The sequence below is a fragment of the Arvicanthis niloticus genome, chromosome 8, assembly GCF_011762505.2.
Source record: "Arvicanthis niloticus isolate mArvNil1 chromosome 8, mArvNil1.pat.X, whole genome shotgun sequence".
Classification (NCBI taxonomy): Eukaryota; Metazoa; Chordata; class Mammalia; order Rodentia; family Muridae; genus Arvicanthis; species Arvicanthis niloticus.
In genome coordinates this window covers 37,266,225-37,287,028 of record NC_047665.1, presented here as the reverse complement: position 1 = coordinate 37,287,028, position 20,804 = coordinate 37,266,225, and the positions used below count along the sequence as shown (strand labels likewise).

General features: G+C 42.2%; 1 protein-coding gene across 7 annotated transcripts in view; it reads left to right on the top strand.

Annotated features, from left to right (window-relative positions):
• Window positions 1–20,804, top strand: part of Ripor2 (RHO family interacting cell polarization regulator 2) — a 219,954-nt gene that overhangs the window by 136,371 nt on the left and 62,779 nt on the right. The window lies entirely within an intron of this gene.

Below are 20,804 nucleotides of genomic sequence, written 5' to 3'. Positions count from 1 at the left end.
TTAATGAGAGTGTAGGCGCCATTGGTTGAGGTGGAAGCTGCCCCAGAGCTGGAGGTACAGGCTATTCTGAGCCACCTCAGGTGGTGCTGGGAACCTCAGGTCCCCCACCAGAGCAGTGGGTACTCCCAACTGCTGAGACTCTCTCTAGTACCCATGTAAGTTTCTATATACAGAAGAAGGAAAAAAAAACCATTCAAGTTGCAGAGGTGGTAGAATTGCATCAGATCAGATGGGCAGTTTGGGCTACATAGCAAAACCTTGTCTTAAAATACACCATCCCCCCACCCCCCCAAAAAAAGAAAGGTGGGGAGGGAAGAGGAGGAAGACATGAAAAGAAAAAAGAGGAAAGGAAGCAATAAATACAAATCTTGAGTGACAGCTTTGTGAATACAAATTTCATGTTGCATGTTGACATAAATCCTCTTCCATGTCGAAACAGCCAATGTAAATTTAAAAAACTAATTTCTAATACCAATAATAATAGCTCTGTTCAAAAGCATTTCTGATGTCCCAGATACGTGTATTAACTCATCAGCTTTTTGTGATAACCTGTAAGAATTGATTTTACCATCTCGTAGATGATAAAATTATGGCTAAAAACCATTAAAATGTAGGCAGTCCAGCTTTAAACCTAGGCCAGGTGGGATCCAAGTCCAGGCAATGGCAATGAATATAAACACACAGAGAATCCAAAGGCAGAGCTGCTGTTCCCACAGCAACTAGCAGTCAGCAGCAAGCTGAGGAAGCCACAGTTCTCCCACGGAACTCAGCTGGGTTGTGGCTGCCAGGTCTTTTGGCTTGGCAACTAAAATCTCAGACTGTCCATGTGGGCCGAGGTTTTATATTAATAGCAAGACAATTAATGGGGCTCTTCTAGAGTCTATTGCAACCACAGAGAAGCTTTTGCACATTATCTAGTGGGAAGGGTCATTATTCCAGACAAGGGCCTGCAAAGGTATACCCACTGGGGTGAAATGGGCACTTTCTCTGCCGCATCATTGGTAATGCACCCTGACAAACAATGCCATATTGGTAGCACTGACTGTCTGTCAAATGAACCAGTGCAGAGCAGGAGAGGGAAATGGGGGAAAAACAAAAGAGGAGTCAGTCCTTCAATGAAGAGGTTTATTACCAGCTCCATGTCTGTACATAAAATACCCCTTGATCAATTTCATCTTAATTACTGAATGTAGGAAAACAAGACCATTGCTAATTGATGTGACTTTAATTTATGCATCAGAGAATTATACAGGATAATTACCTGCAGTTGAAGAAAAATGAATACTGTCAAATCTGGCTAATACATGTGCAATTCACCCTTCTGTGTCTTTATCTGAAAAGATTTAAAGTGGCAACCAACCTAAATGATATGCAAAAATGGCATTGGTTTGCAAGCAGAAGTATTTTCTGGTATATACCCTTTGATTTGCATCACAAATAGAGTTCTCAGATTGAGACTGACGAGATTTGAATATTATTTCTAGAACAATAGCAGTGATTCACCAATTTAATGTGTATTTGATCTGTTCCAGAAGTTGCCATTTTTCAAATCAGTACAAGAGAAGTTGTCTTCATGGCTCAATGTCAGCCCAAGCATAATTTCTCTTCTGAGGATAACTTGGTGGGATTGATGATGATTCCCTTATCAAGATTCATGGGATATTCCCAGTTTCCATCAGTAACTGCTTCCCACATTGTCCCAGAACTTCCACAAAGCAGTGGCTTCCAAAATCTGAAACTCAAACAAGCAGCTGGAAAAAATTATAGGGCCACAAAAGAACACCAATGGAAATTTCTTGATGACTTGAGTCAGGCTGACAAAGCCTCTGGGAACTCTCTCATTGTGTTGAGAGGGGACTAAGGCTTGGATAAAGTTGACTTAAAAACTGGGGTTACACACCTGTCATCACAACACTCAGTAGAGAAAGGGGGGTCGCTGTGAATTTGAGGCCAGCCCTGTCTGTATTACAAGTTCCTGGCCAGCTAGAGCTACATAGTGAGATACTATCTCAATAAATAACAAAAAGCCGCTAGGCTGCAGAGATAGCTTGGTGTGCAGCACTTGTCTGGGACTGCTCTGATCTCTAGCGCAAAGGTCTTGCTCTGGTTCAGTGGCAGGCTCTGTTCTTAGCTTCCTTCAGCCAGGCAAAAAAGGCAAGATAGCAAGTTATTACTTAAGTTGTTGTGATCAGAAATGTATATGTGTGTATATATACGCATATACCTTGTGTGTATACATATATGTATGCATGTATGTATATAAGCTGGCCAGGAATATATACAGACAGGGCTGGCCTCAAATTGCAATGGCAGGTGTGTAATTCCAGTTTTTAAGTCAACTTTATTTAAGCCTTAGTCTTCTCTCAATATGAGAGAGCTCATATATATGTTAGTATATGATATATATATGTTAATATATTATATATATTAGTTAATATATTATACATAATAACGTATATTAGTTCCTTGGAGGGCAAACCTTTCAAGTGATGAATTGTGAAGAGGTATCTTAATGAGGGAAATTAATGGAACCAAAACACCACAGCAAGGTTCAAAGACAACAGCCCTGTGCTTGCTGGTCTTCACTCTTGTTCTTCTTTCTTTCTTTCTTTCTTTCTTTCTTTCTTTTTTTTTTTTTTAATCTCTCCCTAAAGCTCTTCCCAAGGTCTAAAAACAGCAAGGGAAAGAAATATTTTTTTAAAAAAAGAAAAAGAAATGTCTATATTTGGCTGTCAATTGCCCTTTTCTGGGAAAAGCGATATAATTTCATCTAAGCCAAAATTACACACCATAATCAGATCTTGTTTTCAGCAAATATTAGCAAGAGGTGTTAAAGATGGTTGACCCTAGCCCTACAGCCCCTCACAGGGAGCCCAGCCTGGATGTGAGGCCACAGCTGCTCAACGGTCTCCTGACTGTGCCAGAATTCCTCATTTGACTCTTTAAAGTGCTGAAAAGACTAAAGTGATTAGCAAAATAGAGAAGTGTCAAAGCACACGATTTTCATTGCTGGGGAAGGTCCTTTGTCTCTGCCGCCTTGACTTTAGTGGAAGTAAGGATGTGAACAGCCGGCATTGGTTTATCTGAGCATCTATTTGGTGTAGCTTTTGACTTGGCAGATCTGATGTCTTTTAATCCTCAGAAATTAGGATGCAAATGTTACAGTCAACATCTTACAGAAGAGGAGGCCAAGTAGAGGGCACTCATCCAAAGAGAGGACTCACAGCAATAGGGTGACTGCAAACCAATACTCCACATGCTGTGTGTGTGTTCTTAACCTTGCAGAGCCTTCTACTGCCTTGTTCGTGCTCCCTACCTCTCTTGACTTGCTGCTATTAAGGACATTGGCTGGGGCCATCTCTAAGTCTGTGTAACTCAAGGCCTCTCTATTAATGAGAGCTATGGTTAGTGAGAAGAGAGGTACTGGACGCATGTGTAAAGCCAAGCTGCTTTTGCATACTCTGAAACTAAGGCTTCTGCTTCGGTGTGCTTTGTGCTGACTCTGGAAGTGTTAAGGAAAGTGAAGTTGGTAGAAGCGATGATACTTGCCCTTTCCTGCTGCGAATATTAATTGTGTCACCCTGTAATCCCCTCCCTGTCACCCCGCCTCTCCAGTGCTACTCTGGAGAGTGGCAGAAGGGGGACGGGGTTTGCAGTGACTGGCTGTGTCCAGCCACCTGTTCAAGTGGTGGCCTCTTCTCTCTTGGCCCCAAATACTCAGGTCTGAACAGTTGGAGGGCATCTGCTCCCGGAGCTGGAACACCCGCACTGCTGACTAGAAAACAATAGGCCCAGTCTGCCAAACAATGTATTTTTGGTACAGAGAAAAATCCTATCCCTCCTAGGAATCAAAATACATTCTTACTCTAATGTGTGTCATTTTTTTTTTTTTAAAGAAGTTGCCTGGTTCACATTCTGAATTCTACTCCTCCCATTTGACTGTCGTCAACGCCTGCATTTCAACACCCTCAGTACTTTCAATTCCAAAATCTGGGATGAGCTCTCAGAGGCATGCAAGATGAATGTGCCAGCTGACTGCCTGAGGGTGGCTCACTGAAGGCCTGACAAATGCACCGAAGCACAGGGACTTTAAAGCTTTCCCACCCACAAACCCTCTTTGCCAGAGGAAGATTTGTGCACTCCCAAGCATATGTGTGTACAAAATAAGAATAGAGATCAGATGTTTGCTGATAACAAATCATAAAGAAATTAATTTTAAAACAACTCCTTTAGGGGCTGGAGAAGTAACTTGGTGGTTAAGAACACATATTGCTCTTGCAGAGGTCCCTATGTGACCATTCTTGGAACCCATATCTGGCCGCTCACAACCACCTATAACTCCAGCTCTGGCAGATCCAACACCTTTGGCCTCTAAGGGCACATGCCCTCATGTGTACATACCACCTCCCTGACACATACAAGTATATATACTTTAAAATACTAAGAAAATAAATCTTGAAATAATCCCTTCATATATGTATAATTTTGCCATTTCTTAGTGAAAACAAACACGCATATGAAGAAAATGGATGAGCTTATCTATTCACAAAAGGAATTAAGCATTGGCAGAATATTTGGTTTTGTAAGACAGAGTCTTCAGCAATTCTGAGTTGACCAAGATTCTGATTTTATAATCATTAATGCTGAGAACGCCACTTTTCATACTTACCTGGTACAGAAGAACAGAACTATGTTTAGGGTCATTTCAGAAATTGCTAAAATCATAGTAAAGACTTGCAAATAAATACTTTACAAAGCATCTTGAGTGAAGTTGGTATCAGATGACCAGATACTATTAAGGACCCAGAGGTCAAATATGGCTCAGCTTACTGCAGCCTGTGTGCATGAAGAAAACGTAAGCCCTAGAAAGATATTTTTAAAAGCTTATGCCGGAGTCTCAGTCCAGATTACCTAAATTGGACAATCAAGGAATGATTCTCAAACTACAACATTTAAAAAAAAAAAAAAAGCCTCCCCAGGAAATCATAATTGCAGCCTGTTTGACAAATGTTCTTTTGGCTATTGTGTTTGCTGGTGACATCAAGGGACAGTGGCTGAGACATAGGGGGCTTATTTTAGTGCAGGTAAATCCAGTAATTCAGTTCCTAAGAATGCATGTGACTTTCTGGATTTAACCCAAGAGATAAAATACAGGGCACTGCCCCCTGAGCAGCAGAGACTGCCTATTCATTTTTGCTGAATCTAACATGTTATCATCACCACACTGGGGCCATCCATACCTAACAGGCAACCTCATGGTGGGGAATGGTTGAAGAATAAAGGAATAAAGACTAGGGGAGCTGTCTGAGACCCACCTAGTCTTCTCCAACCATAAAAGCAACGGCTTAGTAGAGACTGATGAAGTTTGTAGGCTGACAACCCTACAGTTCAGGTTGGTGGAGTATCTCCTTAAGGAACAGGAAAATAAAACTAGACATGATGGCACACACCTGTAATCCTAGCTCTCCAGAAGTGGATACAGAAAGATCAGGAGGTCAAGGTCATCTTTGACTACATGGGCAATCCTAAGCCAGCTTGGATTTCAGAAGACCCTTCCTGGGTCTGGGGTGGGGGAGAGAAGAACAAGGAGACCGTGAAAGCTGTAGTAGGCTTTGTGTATCTCAGCTAAGGGACAATGAACATGAAGGGTGACAGGATGGGCCGATTCTGGTTTTGGCTTTGCCATCCATCTTATTAGAACAGTTGCCTGAAGACCAGTTGCATTATGTGTGGAGGAATGCTAACCACTGTCCCTCCAAATTCACAGGCTACTGTGTATGATGCCTATGTACTTGGGAACATACAGGCTACACTCATAAACTATGGTGAAGAACTAGGCTCATTGGTGAGGCCCTTTACTGATATGTGAGATATAAGCAGCCTTGTAGCCACCAAGACAGAAGCCATTCTTTCTGTTGATTTTGATATCCACTGGGCCGTCTGCTCCTAAAAGTATTCGGTTCCAGAAGTTTTAGAAACTCAGTATGGTGGAGAATGCCTCTGTCAGGTAGCATCAATGACATCCCTACACAGAAACGTTATTCCGTTTCTACAGGGCTGATGTTATCCATCTTGATATTGCCAGCCTGCTCAAAACATGTATGTTTCTGCAAGTTCTGTCAACATGAGACTTCTCTGCCCTCTTAGCCATGACAAAAGTCCTAGAAAGCTCCCACATGCTTCTGGAGGACAGGAACAGAGTCAGGAGCTTCCTAAAGGCATCTCCTATTCCTCTGTTGGTCTCTTCCAAGTCCAAGAGCAATGCTCCCAAGCTTGAGCTTTCTATGTTTATACAGATGTTCACCCACGTGGAGTGGAAAGTTACATGAATATGGAAATCATTAAAGCCAGCTAATTTTACCACCCGTGTGGCTTTTTGTTTTCTTTGAAGTTGTATACAGGTTGATCCATCCATCTAAAAGGCCAAACCAATTCTCCTTCCTCCTCTAGAGAAAACAGACAAATTCCTCATCGCTGTGGATTCATCTTCACCTGCTTCGCATCTAGGGGTGCAGGTTTTCATGAATTACCATTATCTTTAATCCCCTACTCTTCTGTTCACGGTGCCCTGATGAGCTCATAAGGATTGTAAAGGTCAAGAAGTGTTGTGTAGAGGAGACATAGCTTAGGTGGGTGGCTCCTGGGAAGTGACGCCAAGTTAGATCTCTGGCCCCCACATATTTCCACAGGCACACACACACACACACACACACACACACACACACACACACGAGCATGTACATGATTAAATACAAAATTAACTAATTATTTAAACATGCATATAAGTAGGATGCATAAGGCAAATCCCTGAATATCCATCATCCAGTTGCAAAAATTGCCCAAGATTTTCTCTATTTACTTGATAAATCATTTTGGTTTTTGTAACTGCAGAAGCCAAACCAGACCTCATGTCATTTCCCTGGTACACACTTCAGTGTGCATTTTGAAACTATGGATGTTTCTTTTCTTGGATAACTCCAATGTCATTTCATACCCAATGAAATAAGCAAACTTTCCCTCCTATTGTTTAATATCTAAACCCTATTAAATGCCCAAGCATCTCAAAAATGACTCCTTATTAGTTTGTCATCATGATGAAAAGAAGGGACAAGCATTGCAGAATGAGAGCCGACTCCCCAGAAAACAAAAGCAGTCCTTCCAATGGCCTGATGTGATCCAGAGGGCTGAGAGCATGCCTTGATAGTGGCATGGATGTAGGAAAGATCAGCATTTGAATACAGCAACAGGGAGGTAGCCAAACTGCACACCAGGACTTCCAGAAACCTTAGGAAATCCATCCTCAATTTTCTACTCCATAAAAATAGATATGGCTCCCATCTAGCTAGGTAAATTGGCTGAAGACAAAAATTGGGCAAGGCAGGCATCCCAATGCTTGAGAGGCTGAGACAGGAGGATCATGGCAAGTTCCAAACCAACCTGAGCTATATAGAAGGATCCTCTCTGCCTCCTCTGTTTCTCTGTCTCTCTCTGTGTGTCTATCTCTGTCTCTCTGTCTCTGTCTCTCTCTCTGTCTCTCTCTCTGTGTGTGTGTGTGTGTGAGAGAGAGAGAGAGAGAGAGAGAGAGAGAGAGAGAGAGAAGCATGGAAGAAAGGGAAGAAAGAAGCTTATCCTTGTCCAGGTGTCAGCCTGATGTGACTGACTAGGAGTTCTGTAGGTTCACAAGAGACAATGTGACAAGGCCTTCTGAACTCAACATACAAGCAATATGGCTTCCACATGTGAACTAATTACCCTCTAATGTGTTCTTTTGTCTCTGGTGCTGGGGATTTTCCCTGGGTCCTTAAGTCCAGTGCTGGGTTCCTCCATTACATTCCACTGTTCTTAAAGCTTAAGAAAGAGTTGGGTTTTCTGCCCTGTTACTGTTTTACAGCATCATATCCTTTGAACAAAACATAGGATACTAAGAAATCATTGGAAGCCTCACTGTCCAATGGGAAAGCACATTATTCTGCTGTGGATCCTCTGTGCTCTGGCACACAGCTGCTCTGCATTTCGATGATAAATAATTTGGCTTTGGCAGCCAAGAATAATTGTGCAGATGTTCTGCACCCGGCCACTTCTTGGTATGCAGCAGCAAGGACCAGCAGAAACCACCCCAATTATAGCAGATTAATGTGCTAAAATTACCACAAAGAGAGCATGTGTATAAGCCTCTGGGAAGCCACTTAACTTTGAACCTGCTGGCGTATGATGGGACACACACATACACACACAACCCTGCCTCAGACTAACTAGTTGGGCATAGGTGCATACACCTTTAATCCCAGCTTTCAGGAGGCAGATTAGTAGATCTGTGAGATTGAGGCCAGCCTGGCCTACATAGTGAGCTCCATAGTAAACTACATAGTGAGGCCCCATCTCAAAAAAAAAGCTAGGTTGTTCTGCAATTAAGCAGTTTGTTGGCATTGAGATGCTGCTTTTGAAATGTTGTCATAACAACAGGAATAAAATGATGGATTAACCCCAGTTTGAAAGGAATGGCTTTCGAGTTTACTGTTATAGCCTAGCTGAGACACAGGCCATTATCAGTCGTTATTATCATGCCCACAGTTGTAACTGTATTTACATCACAGACTCACCAGTCCATCCTCTGTCAACTCAGTTTACTTAAGATGTGTTAACATGGCCATACCCAGCTGATGGCTTCTGGGCAAGGAAGAGTCTTTTGAGGAGTGTGGGTAAGGGAGATATGGCTATGTGTAAGTTGCCCATGCCCCAGTGAGTGGTCCACATTTATGCACAGATGGGCAGCACTACTGGGACTCAGTGGGTGAAAAGAGGAGAAGAAGGAAGAGGAGAAAGAGAAGGAGGAGAAAGAGGAGGAGGAGAGAGAGGAAGAAGAAGAGGAGGGAGAGGAGGAAAGGAGGAGGAAGTGGAGGAAGAGGAGGAAGAGGAAGAGGAGGAGCTGGAGAGATGGTTCAACAGTTAAGAGCACTTGCTGCTCAGTCATGAGGACCAGAGTTAGATCCCAGCACCTATGTCAGGTACCTCACAAATACCTATAACATTAGCTCCAAGGGATCTGATGATCTCTTTAGATAGCACCTACAAATATGTGCTTATACACTCACACACATAAATCAAATAATAAATCTTCAAAAAAAAAAGAATGATAATGAAGTTACAAGGGAGACCTGTTATGGGGTGGCTGGTGCAGTTGGGGAAAGGAGTGTGTACAATCATAATACACTTGTATACATATATGAAATTCTCTAAGAATAAATATATAACATAATATAGAAAATAAGAGGACATGAAAAAATATGGCCACAGAAAAAGTAGTGGGTCCTATGAAAAATCTATCAGTTTGATTTTATGCACCTACTCTGAAAAGATTTTAATTTCCTGGCCATTCTCTAATATGAAATGTAGCATATAGCTTTATGTACAAGAACCTGACTCTTGTGCCCATTAACTAATGCCAGTCTTCGTCAAGCCCACAATATGCAAGTACAGTCCTAAGCACACTGTTGGGCATGGTCTAGAACCAACAGCTCTTCTACCTAGTGTTTCAAAGATGGAGCTCAGTTCTGGTGAGAACAATAAAATACAGGCACTTGTTAAAAGCCAAGTGATCATTTTAGTGAAGCCAAATAGAACAGAAGAGAGCATGTCAGTATCATTTTGAGGTTGTTATAAAGAAACCACGATCTAAGCCAAGCCCTAGGGATGATCATTCTGAATGCAGATACTCTGGGAGGAGCTGATTTTCTTCTACACCAGAGTGTTGTTTTTCAATCTGATGATCAAAAAGGGGAGGGGGGTATGGTGGGTGTGTTTTTCTCTCAGCAGGATCAGCCAAGCTGTCTCCAAAACCATGTTCCCAAGACACGTTCCTCTTTTGATACCATGGTTTAAAAAAAAAAAAAAAAAGTAGGGGGTGGGGTGGGGGCAAAATTAGTTATTATTACAAACAACCTGAGCCTTTTTTGAGTGCAAAATGCTCTTGCCTTCTAACCCGCTTTGATGTGTAGTGTGTGCTCTGAAGTCCTGTGAGTGTTCTAGGCTTTGCATTTTAAAATGAGTAATGCCAACATTAGTCAAAATCAACCCAACCCCTCTAGAGATTTAAGTGGGTTTTGTGTCCTGAATCATTTCTCGTCTAATTATTGTGAGGCCAGCTGCTACTCCCTGCATTTATTTAATCCACCAGAACGGAAGAAGGAGCAGAATTGTCATTTTCCCCAGGGCTGAAGCGTGGCCAATTATCTAGAAGTTCCTACAATTGGCTAACCCGATGAATAGACAGACTGTTAACATTTCTTCTTTACTCTTCACATGACTCAGGCAGACACTTAAAATAGCTTCCACACACTGTGCTGTGCTGTCACCTTTGGGGAGGGGACTTAGGAGAGAGACTAGGGGCAGCACAATACTTCCTCACTGTGTGTTTTCTCAGCTATCAAATGCTTGTGGCTTGTAATGGGCATTCTCCATTTGATTGATGAACCACAAGTGTGTCTTCAAACTGCAATTCTAGGTAATGGGAAAGACCATTGCCCCACATTAGGCCATGCACTTTTCTCCTTGAAGCAACCTCGGTAACTTAGGACAAGAAAGAGCAGGGCTTATGGAGGTAAACTGAGTGAAAATGGTCAACCTGGTCCCAAAGCCAGTTTTTTGTTTGTGAATTTTTGGTTTATTTCTTTGGTCTTGCCCTGTACTGACTATCAAAGATAGCTTAAAAGACAGCTGGTAACCCTCAAAAAAGGTGGGGCTTGACTAAAAACATAAGACATTTAAGAAAATAACAATGAAGGGGGTCCCTATGATGCTAGGTTATGGCTGGGCTGCTCAGAAAAGGCTTCAAGAAACAGCTAAGCCAGGCATGATGGCACATGCTTATAATTCCTGTATTTGAAATCTGAAACAGGACTGTAGATTCAGGACCAGCCCAGGGCATACACTGAGACCCTGTCTCAGAAAAATTTAATAGAAAAACAAACAAACAAAAACAAAACGGTTGGTTCTTAAGATGATAGTAGTAGATTATAACCCATTAAAAACAAAAATCCATGAGTCCATATTAACAATAAACTGATTAATGAATATAAGCAGTAAGAAGAGCCCCTTCTTACATAACAAAGAATGATAGGATTCAACGATGGCCATGATGCCACCATCATGGTTATAACTGACTGGGGCAATAGTCAGAAAATGGCTTACCAGTTCATCTGGGATGACTGGAGAGTGAGCCCCAAGAATCCACCTGCCTCTGTCTTCCCAGTGCTTCAATTATAAGTATACACCATTGTGGCTGGCTTTTTATGTGGGTTCTGTAAATAAAACTCAGGTCCTCATGCTTGTACCTCAAGCATTTTACCAACTGTGATATCTCTCCACCCTCTCTGTATTTCTAAATAGAGAAGCCTTCCCATCTGTGTGGATGTCCGTAGTTTAAAAAAGCCCCAAGTAGTTTTGAAATTAACTTCAAGATTGAAGGAAGTTTCATTCTCAGTTGAAATGCTCAATGCTTGCATTAAAATGTAGACTACAGGCTAACAAGATGGATCAGACAGATACTTGCTGCAAAGCCTAATGACCTGACTTTGGTTCCTAGGACCCAGATGGTAGAAGGAGAGAGCTTACTTCCGCAAGTTGGCTTCTGACTTCCCCATACATGTACCATGGATGCATGAATGAATGAGAAAAATAAAGTGAAGAAGAATTGCTTTCTCTGTTTCACAAACACAGAGTTCATAGCTGCTTCAGTGACACTTGCTTAAGAGGCCTATGGGACCTGCCTCGGTCCCTTCATCTGCTTGCTAAGGAGTGAGATTATAGAAAATCAATTATACATTTTTCCATCCATTTGTATCACTTATCTTAGTTGGAATTGGTCATCTGCTTGACAGTGTTGACATTTGAGAAACAATTATCGACAACAATTATTGGTTTACTTTAGAGCATCAATACTTTGAAGAAGTAGACAATGGGGGGCTGGAGAGATGATTGCTCTTCCAGATGACCCAAGGTCTCCCAGAAGCCACAAGCAGCTCACAGCCATCTGTAATTCCAATTACAGGGGATTCAAAGCCCACTTCTGTTCTCCATGGGGACATGCACAGACACATTCAGGCAAAACACACAAACACATAATAAAAATAAAATCTAAAAACGTAGGCAACGACTTAAATACATCTCCTTTTTCTAACGATTAGTCAACTCTGTAATAGGTGCCTTGTAGATGTATAATAAGCAGATACCTATTTTTAGGATTCATTTCACATAATCATTTAGCATAGCAGGCTATTTACATTGGGCTCACATGCTCATTGAGACAACTGAATTATACTTCTGCTCTTGACCGAGATGTGGAGGAGCATAAGCAGAAGGGCACACTGTTAGGGAAGGAGGGACCTGTCAGGCATGGAGAAATGACTCAGAGATCAGTGGGTCCTAGGGCTGCCAGGGACTTGCCTTACTCGAAGGATCAACTTACTAGGGTTATTCTATACTCAGAGGGGGCATCCATCCATCTCACCCAAGTGTTTGCTTTCCTTATTTTGATTTCTTGGGTCTTTCTCTTGTAGAAGGAATGATGCCTTTTTTCTGGAAATTAATAATTTGTAAATCAGCTTTATTGATCTGAAGTTCCTCAGTCATAATATCCACTCACCTTGTGTTTCCAGTGTGAATCTTAATAAATATATATAATCCCATATTTTAAATTTGTTACTAATCTATTTAATTACTTGTATTTATCTTTCTTTACATTTTCCTACATTGTACAGTGTGGAACCTGAGGCTTTGCACATTCTAGGCAAGAGCTCCATGATCAGCCAGACCCCAGCCTATCACAGTAGAGTGCTAGCGTCTACCATACCCTAGAAGTTCTCTGGACTCGCCCTAGTGTTTCTAGCCCTGACCTCCAGAAATCAGTTGAGCTGATCATGGAATTGTTTAGTGTTGCTAGCTTGTTGCCTGTGTTCTCTCTGAGAGTTGGTTTCAGTCTGATTTGTGGAGCTCCTATAACTTCAGAACTTTGACAGGTTCGGTTTCTTAGTGGACTTTTGCCCATGAGCAATGCTTTAGTGGGAGCAGAGATGTCCTTCCTCATCTCACTTGGACATCATAGATGTCCATTTTCTCTCATCATAAATGCTTTGTGATCACCTGTTTATGGCCCTTGGCGAATTTGCTTACAGAGAAAAGGAAAACCCCGTGAGGGTCAAGGTGATTGGGTTCAGCACCTGCCATTTCTCAGAGTCCATGATGTGCTATTTTACAGCTGAAGCATGTACTCTTACTTTCCATGGAAAAGCCCCCCTCTTATCCTGTCAAAGCTCACCTTTGCCTTTGGCCAAGCCCTCTCCATCTTAAAGTCAGAAGTAGCAACATATGTAATGCAGTCTAGGAGGCTTTCCTTTTGTTGACCAAAGGAGACCATGGGATACAGGGATTAACCTGTGTGTATCCTTTTAAAATGGTATAAGAAAGCTTGAATGTATGAAATCAAGCTCCCAAAGAAGTTTAAAAAAAAAAAAAAAAAAAAAAAAAACAGCTCGCTGAGGAAAGTAACATGCAAAAGTTAGCATGCTGTCTGTACCATGGGCATGCTTGCAGGAAAAGGGGAAAGTTAAAAAGTAAAGAAATTCCACTGTGGTTCTGTGTGTGTGTGAACAGCATGGTTCTCCTTCTCTTGCCCTTCCCTGACCCTTTTCTGCTCTTCTATATTTTCCTGACATTTGAGACAGTTTTGATGCCTCTGAAACTTTAAAAAAACCAAAAACCTAACTATTCCTATTTTCCTTCCTGAGTCTCATTGATGTTGTTACATCAACAAGGCCTTCCTTCTGGCTGTCTGGTTGGCTGGCTGCTTGCTCTCTTTCAGCAAAGTCTCTAAGCACTTCTGCTCTGAGCTCCTCAGGGTGGAGATGCAGGCCCGGCAGGTGTGAGCAAGTCTGTTGAAGATCTGCCCCTTGTCAAACCTAACCCTGTTAGTCTTGGAGGAGCTGTTGACATTTGAGGAGAAAAATATGTAAACATAAGCTAACCTAACCACCGTATGTGGAATGCCTGCTAATAAAAGTAGAACTGTCATCCAGACTGGAATCCCATTCATCTTCCCATCACTTCTGGTGGCATTAATGAGCCACTGCTGGGGCTGCATTGTGTAGGCAACCTTGACAGACATTCTTCATAGTCAGTCTCCAAGCAGACAGCCTTCCAACGGTAATTCCCACAACTGGCTCTTTGACATCAGGTTATTTCTAAGTTCTCCAGGTAGCCCTAATTTTCACTGGTTTTCTTACCTGTTTTTTCTGGACTAATCACACTGTGAGGCCTGGTGGGGTGAGGGGAAGACAGCCAGTCACTTTAATCCCTTACCATCTACCTCAACTTCTCCACCTACTAGCCCAGTGCTCTTGTCCCTAACTTGCCTGATGAGACTCTTTCTGACTCCATGTCTAGGTTGACAAGTGGACAGGGTTTATAGGAGAATGTGCAAAAATCTCATCATTCTAATTTTTTTTTAAAGAATTATTTTATTTATGAGTACACTGCCACTGTCTTCAGATACTCCAGAAGAGGGCGCCAGATCCCATTACAGATGGTTATGAGCCACCATGTGGTTGTTGGGAATTGAACTCAGGACCTCTGAAAGAACAGTCAATGCTCTTAACCTTTGAGCCACCTCTCCAGCCCCACCATTCTAATTTCAAAAGGGGTGGGGGGGGTGTTGACACCAAAAGAGAACACCAGGTACCCTGGAGCTGGAGTTATAGGTGGTTATAAACCATGTAAGTGCAGGTGCTGGGAACCAAGCTAAGGTCCTCTGGAAGAAATGCAGTTGCCCTTAGCTGCTGCTGAGCCATCTTTCCACATACACAAACCCTTTTCTGGGTTTTAATGCAGAAAGATGAATATTGATTCTGCTGTAATTTTCCAAAAAAAAAAAACAGTCTTTTAAATTTTTTTTATTATTTTTATGTGTATTTAAGTGTTTTGCCTGCCTGTATGTATATGCATCACAGACATACATGTATGTGTACCACATACATGCAGTGTTCAAAGGGGCCAGAAGAAGGAATCCAATCCCTGGTACTGGAGTTATTAATTGAGGGTGCTGGGGCTCAAACCCTGGTCCTCTTGAAGAGTAGCCAGTGTTCGGAACAGCCGAGACATCCCTCCAGCCCCAAGAAGTCTTTTTGCAAACCCCAGCAGTCCTGAACATGAATAACAGCATCCAAAAGTGAATCTGTTAATCTGCTGATGATTTATGTGCATAAAAGGAACTCTGTTTATTGGAAATGCTTTTGATGAAGCTTAGAAATGTAGATATGGTCTAATCTCTCATGGTCTTCTGAATGAAAGTCAGGAAGTTGTTACATAATTCAAATTAAGTACATCAGGGGGATTGTGACTTGCTTGAATCTACTCAAAATTTATGAAATCTACTGCATCGTTTCTTAGAAATCATATTTCTTCTCTATACAACATAAATAAAGTTGGCACCCAACAGCTATGTTACCTGATCTATGGGATAAGCTGTCCTCTCTTTACTCCTGACTCCAGTAGTCTGCAATCTCAAGAAAAGGAATGTTGCATCTATGAATAATACATGTATTAATCTCTGTAAGAACAAAATGTAGACTACCAAAATGTTGCTGACTACTACTCAATCCTGCCTACCCATAGACAACTGTCTATGCCTCTGCAACTTTTCCATCAATGTACATAGTTTCCTATGGATTTCCTTTTTTACCATTCCTGGGATTAAACTGTTGCCTACTAAGTCCTAGAGGTCTTTCTTTAGGAGAATGATCTGACACCTTAGTATTATTGTTATTATTTACTATTATTACTGGGTTTGAGATAGGATCTTACTATAGAACCCAAGATAGGCCTTGAATTCACTCCTTCTACTCCAGCCTCCCCAGTGCTGGGATGACTTGTGTGTACCACTTGGCCTGTCATTATCTTCACTGTGATAGCTCTCTACCTTGGTGGTTACACCACAGTGCACTCACCACGTCTGTGATGATTCATGTGCATGTATGATGCTGAGCATTGAGCCCAGGGTCTTGTGAATGATAGTCAAGCACTCCACCAGGTCCAATAATTAGCATGGATGCTTTTCCTCAGTGTTACAAACATAGCCTGGAATGAACGTCTCTTATGTGCCTCTCTGTGCTCTTAGGTATCTCCCTCAAGCCACATGAAAGCATGAATATGTTTCATATGTCCACACCACCATGTATCCCTTCCATCTGTGGCCCCACAACTCTGCTAGTACTTTTTTTAAGTTAGGACATTTGACCTAATGGAGTATCTGCTATCTAAATGCAAATTACTCTGGGGTGGGTAGTTAAATGCTCAGAACCTTCCACTGTGTTGGATAGTAGAGAGAGTAGTACGTAGGGCAGCTTCAGAAACTGAGTAAACTTGTGGGACATCATAGGAAGGCGGCAAGCTGTCTGAAGGCAGAGGACCCTAAAAAGTAGATGGATCGGTCATGTTTCTTCTTGCACTGACCAAATACCTGACTCAAAGCAACTTACAAAAGTTTATGTTGGCTTGTAGTTCAAAGAAATCCAGCTTATCAGGGAAGGGTAGAGACATAGTGACAATCACATGTGCCCAGTGTCTGGAAGCAAAACCAATCAGGAAGTGGAGAGCCAACCTATCAAATCCCAAGGCCCTTTTCCAGTTACCCACTTCCTCCAGTGAAGTGCCACCTCCTGAAAATTCAACAACCTTCCAAAACAGTGCCACGAGCTGGAGACCAAGTTTCAAGTACATTCGTCCAAGGGGGAAATTTCACATTCAGATGTGACATTCAAATATCCAGAGTAGGAGTGGAGTGATTAAAAAAGATTCTCAAAGATGCAGAGTCGCAAGGTCACTTCCACAGACTAAAGGCTGGAGGAGCTGAAAGAAATGTAACAAAGATGTCACCCTAGACAGGCATGCTGGTGCACACCTGTAATCCCAGTACTGAAGAAGCAGCTGCAGAAGGACCGGGAGGTCTAAGTCAGCCTCTACTACATAGCAAGTTTGAGGCCCTCTCTCAAAAACAAAGAAAAAGAAAAGATTTGTTACCCTTCATTCTGAGTCTGGAGACCTGCGTTGGGGGAGGGTGTGCTGTTCCCTCTACTCTGGTCAGTTGCCCTCACCCTGCACAACCCACCTCATTTCTTTAAGAATTTGATATGTGTGTGTGTGTGCCCATGTGCATGAACATGTACATACATGCATGCATGCATGGGTGTGTGTGTGTGTAATGCATGTGTGCATGCATGCCCGGGTGTGTGCAGGTGGGGGCAGGCAGGGGAACTGATGAAAGGATAGAGATTTCAACCTAAACCAGCTCACAAATTCTTTCCTGGTAGAAGGTGGTCATTGCTGGGATAGAAGAGATGAGTCGGCGTTAACCCCTCACCAGCCACACTCAACAGTCACATGTCCCCCATGGGAAGTTAGTAAACATTTTCTGAGTAACATTCCATCTTCCAATGCATGTATATCCTCAAATCCTTCATGAGCACCTGCTCTTAGATGCTTTTGTCCGCATGACAGAGTGGAGAAATGAGCAGATTACACAGGCTTGGGACACAGCTTTTGTAAGGTAGTATTCCATTCACTTAATGTGACACCAGAATTTTGCAGACAGGGGCTTAAGACTGAATAATAACAAGCCAGGCATGGTATTCAATAATCCCAGCATTCAGGAGGCTGAGGCTAAGTCTGGTCACATAGAGAGTTACAGGCCAGCCTGAGTTACGTAGCATACATATTCAGCCTCAAAATAAGTAAATGGATATAAAATAAAAATAAAATGAAGAATAAAATTAAAAAAAAAAAACATTTTGGTTTTGTTCAATTGTAACACTGATATAAGTTTTACATTTTACCCAACAGGATGGATTTCCCTTGCTCTCTTGGTCTCCTTTTTGTTTCAAGTCTATCTTAGTGCAGCTGACTGCTAAGACAGTGTCTTCACAATTCTGCTAGACATCAGAATCATATAAACAGGTCATTGCCTGTATTAATTATCCTAGAGTGCCTGAGGCATAAAGCCAGACGGCTGCAAGCTTAATCTATTGATGCAAAGAATAAGAGAAAAACATCTTTTGTGTTTAAAAGAAACAAGCAAAACATAGTTTCATCATACTTAAATCCTAGTGCATGGAGCAAAGCTGCCAGGCTTGTCCAAGTGTGAGCCCAGCTTTCTCTATGCAGCAAGTTCTAGGACAGCCAGGATAGCATGGTAAGACCCTGCCTACAATTCCAGCTGCCAAGGCAGGAGAATTGCTATGAGTTCAAAGTCACCCTGAGTGGCTTAGTGAGTTCTAGGCCAGTCTGGGCTACGTAGTGAGACTACCTCTCAAAACACTCACACCAAAAAACCCAAAAACACATGCATGCATGCATGCATGCATGCATACATACATACATACATACATAGGTAAGTGTAATTTCTAGAAACTCTGGGACTCTTTTAAATAGCTTTAATGTTTGTTTGTTTGTTTGTTTGTTTGTTTGTAATCAAATGACTATGCTTCATTAGACCTGTTGAACAATTTACAAATGAAACAGAATAAGATTTGTCAACTTGGAGCTACAGAGAAAGCTCAGCTGTTAAGAGCACTGGTTGTTCTTCCAGAGGGCCTGGGTTCAATTCCCAGCATTCATAAGGCAACTCACAACCATCTGTAACTCCAGTTCCAGGGGATCTGGTGCTCTCTTCTGACCTCAGCCAGCACTTCTGGCTTGTGGTTCACAAACATGCTGAAAGACAAAAGATCCATGCACATAAAATAATAACATAAAGTTTAAAAGATTTGTCAAGTTGAGACTTATTCGGATGAGCGTTTGGCTGTCAAATTATTGCATACAGGACTGGGTAGAGCCCAACTCGCATGTGAGGCCCTCTGTTCAACGCCCAGCACCAAAGGAAACAAACAAAACCTGATGGAGTGAAGACAGGGCCATGGTGCCTTCCTGATGACTCTTGAAAGTTTTCAGGTGACAGCATGCAGCATGGGGCCAGCACAGTGAGCCCAAGGACCATGTCCTCACTGAAATGTAGATAGATACCTAAGGGCCATCAAGATTGATTGTGAGAATTTGTTGAGGAATTCAAAAACTGTACTTTTCTGTGAGCCTTGGGGCTGATATGGAATAACCAGGAATAGCCTCATTTCTGTTCACAGTCCAACAAACAAACAAACAAACATTAAAGCTATTTGTATTAGTCAGGGTTCTCTAGAATCACAGACCGTATGAAATGTCTTTAATTTATTATGATGAGTTACAATCTGTAGTCCAACTCCCCAACAATGGTCAGCTGTGAATTGTAAGTCCAAGAATCTAGTAGTTGCTCAGTCCCACAAGGCTGGTTGTTTCAGCTGGTCTTCTGTAAAAGTAGATTCCAACAGATAATGCTGGCAAGTAAATGCAAACAGCAAAGAAGAGCAAATCTTCCTTATTCCAATGTCCTTAGGTAGGTCTCCAGCAGAAGGTACGGCCCAGATTAAAGGTGTGAACCACCACTTCTGGATCTAAGACTTGTTTGGTCCTATGATGACCTTGAACTCATAGATCTCCTTGCCTTGTCTCCTGGGATTAAAGGTGTGTACTACCTTGCCTGGGCCTAAGCTTTTCAATAGCCACTATGCCTCAAGATCTCCATGCCAATCCAGGTCAGAAACTTGTGTCTTCCAGCCTCAAGATCCGGATCACACGTGAGCCCTCTAATTTTGAATTGTAGTTCATTCTAGATATAGTCAAGTTGACAAGCAGAAATAGCCATTACACTATTTATAATATTTAGGTGTCAGAGTTTTTAGAAATGATGTATGTATGTATGTATGTATGTATGTATTAAGTATTGTGTATTATATATTTTTGTTTTGTTTTGGTGTGGGTGTTTCAAGAGGGAGTCTCACTATGTAACCCAGACTGGCCTAGAACTCACTAAGCCACTCAGGGTGACTTTGAACTCATAGCAATTCTCCTGCTTTAGCAGTTGGAATTGTAGGCAGGGTCTCACCATGCTGTCCTGGCTGGTCTAGAACTTGCTGCATAGTTGCAACACTTGGACAAGCCTGGCAGCTTTGTGCCGTGTGCTAGGATTTAAGTATGATGAAACTGTATGTTTTGCTTGTTTCTTTTAAATCCAAACCTTACGTAGTTCTGTCTCATTACATTTAAAATTCAAGAGAATCCCTTCTGTCTTTGGCAGCTATGAGGTTTTTGTCTTATCCCATGGAAAAGCCAGCCTACTTGCTGCTTGTCCCTAGACTGACCTCCATGTGAATGAGCACTTTGTCCCCAGGAAGAAGGCACACTTCTCCCAGAGGTGTAGAGACTTAAACCCCCGTGACAGTGTGGAGAGGTATCTGTTCTTTGAGGGTATAGCTATTCTCTCTTTATCCTATAGTCCTTAAAGAACAGTGGGTGATGATTCCCAAACACACTAATTGGTGTGTGCCTAACCTTTGGAGGTTTCAATGTGTCCACTCTCCTATTCCTGTTAGCTCAGCCCCTGCCTGGAATGACATCACCTGCTGAGACAATGGTGCATGCTTTGAGGCTGTCTAGTTGACAGTAGGTAGGATTACCTCACAGTTCTAGGGCAGTCCCTTGGGGGACTAACCTTGGGTTTCTGTCCAGCTGAAGTTGCACTTGACACTGCACCTTGGTCTGTCACAAGGAATCTTCACAAAGCCAAACAGAGAAGTGAAGAAGAGATCAAAAAGGATCGGGCCCTCCGTGGGCCTCCTACCTCTCTTGTGTTCTTATCTAACTCAGATGATCACTTCTTTTGTGGGCTC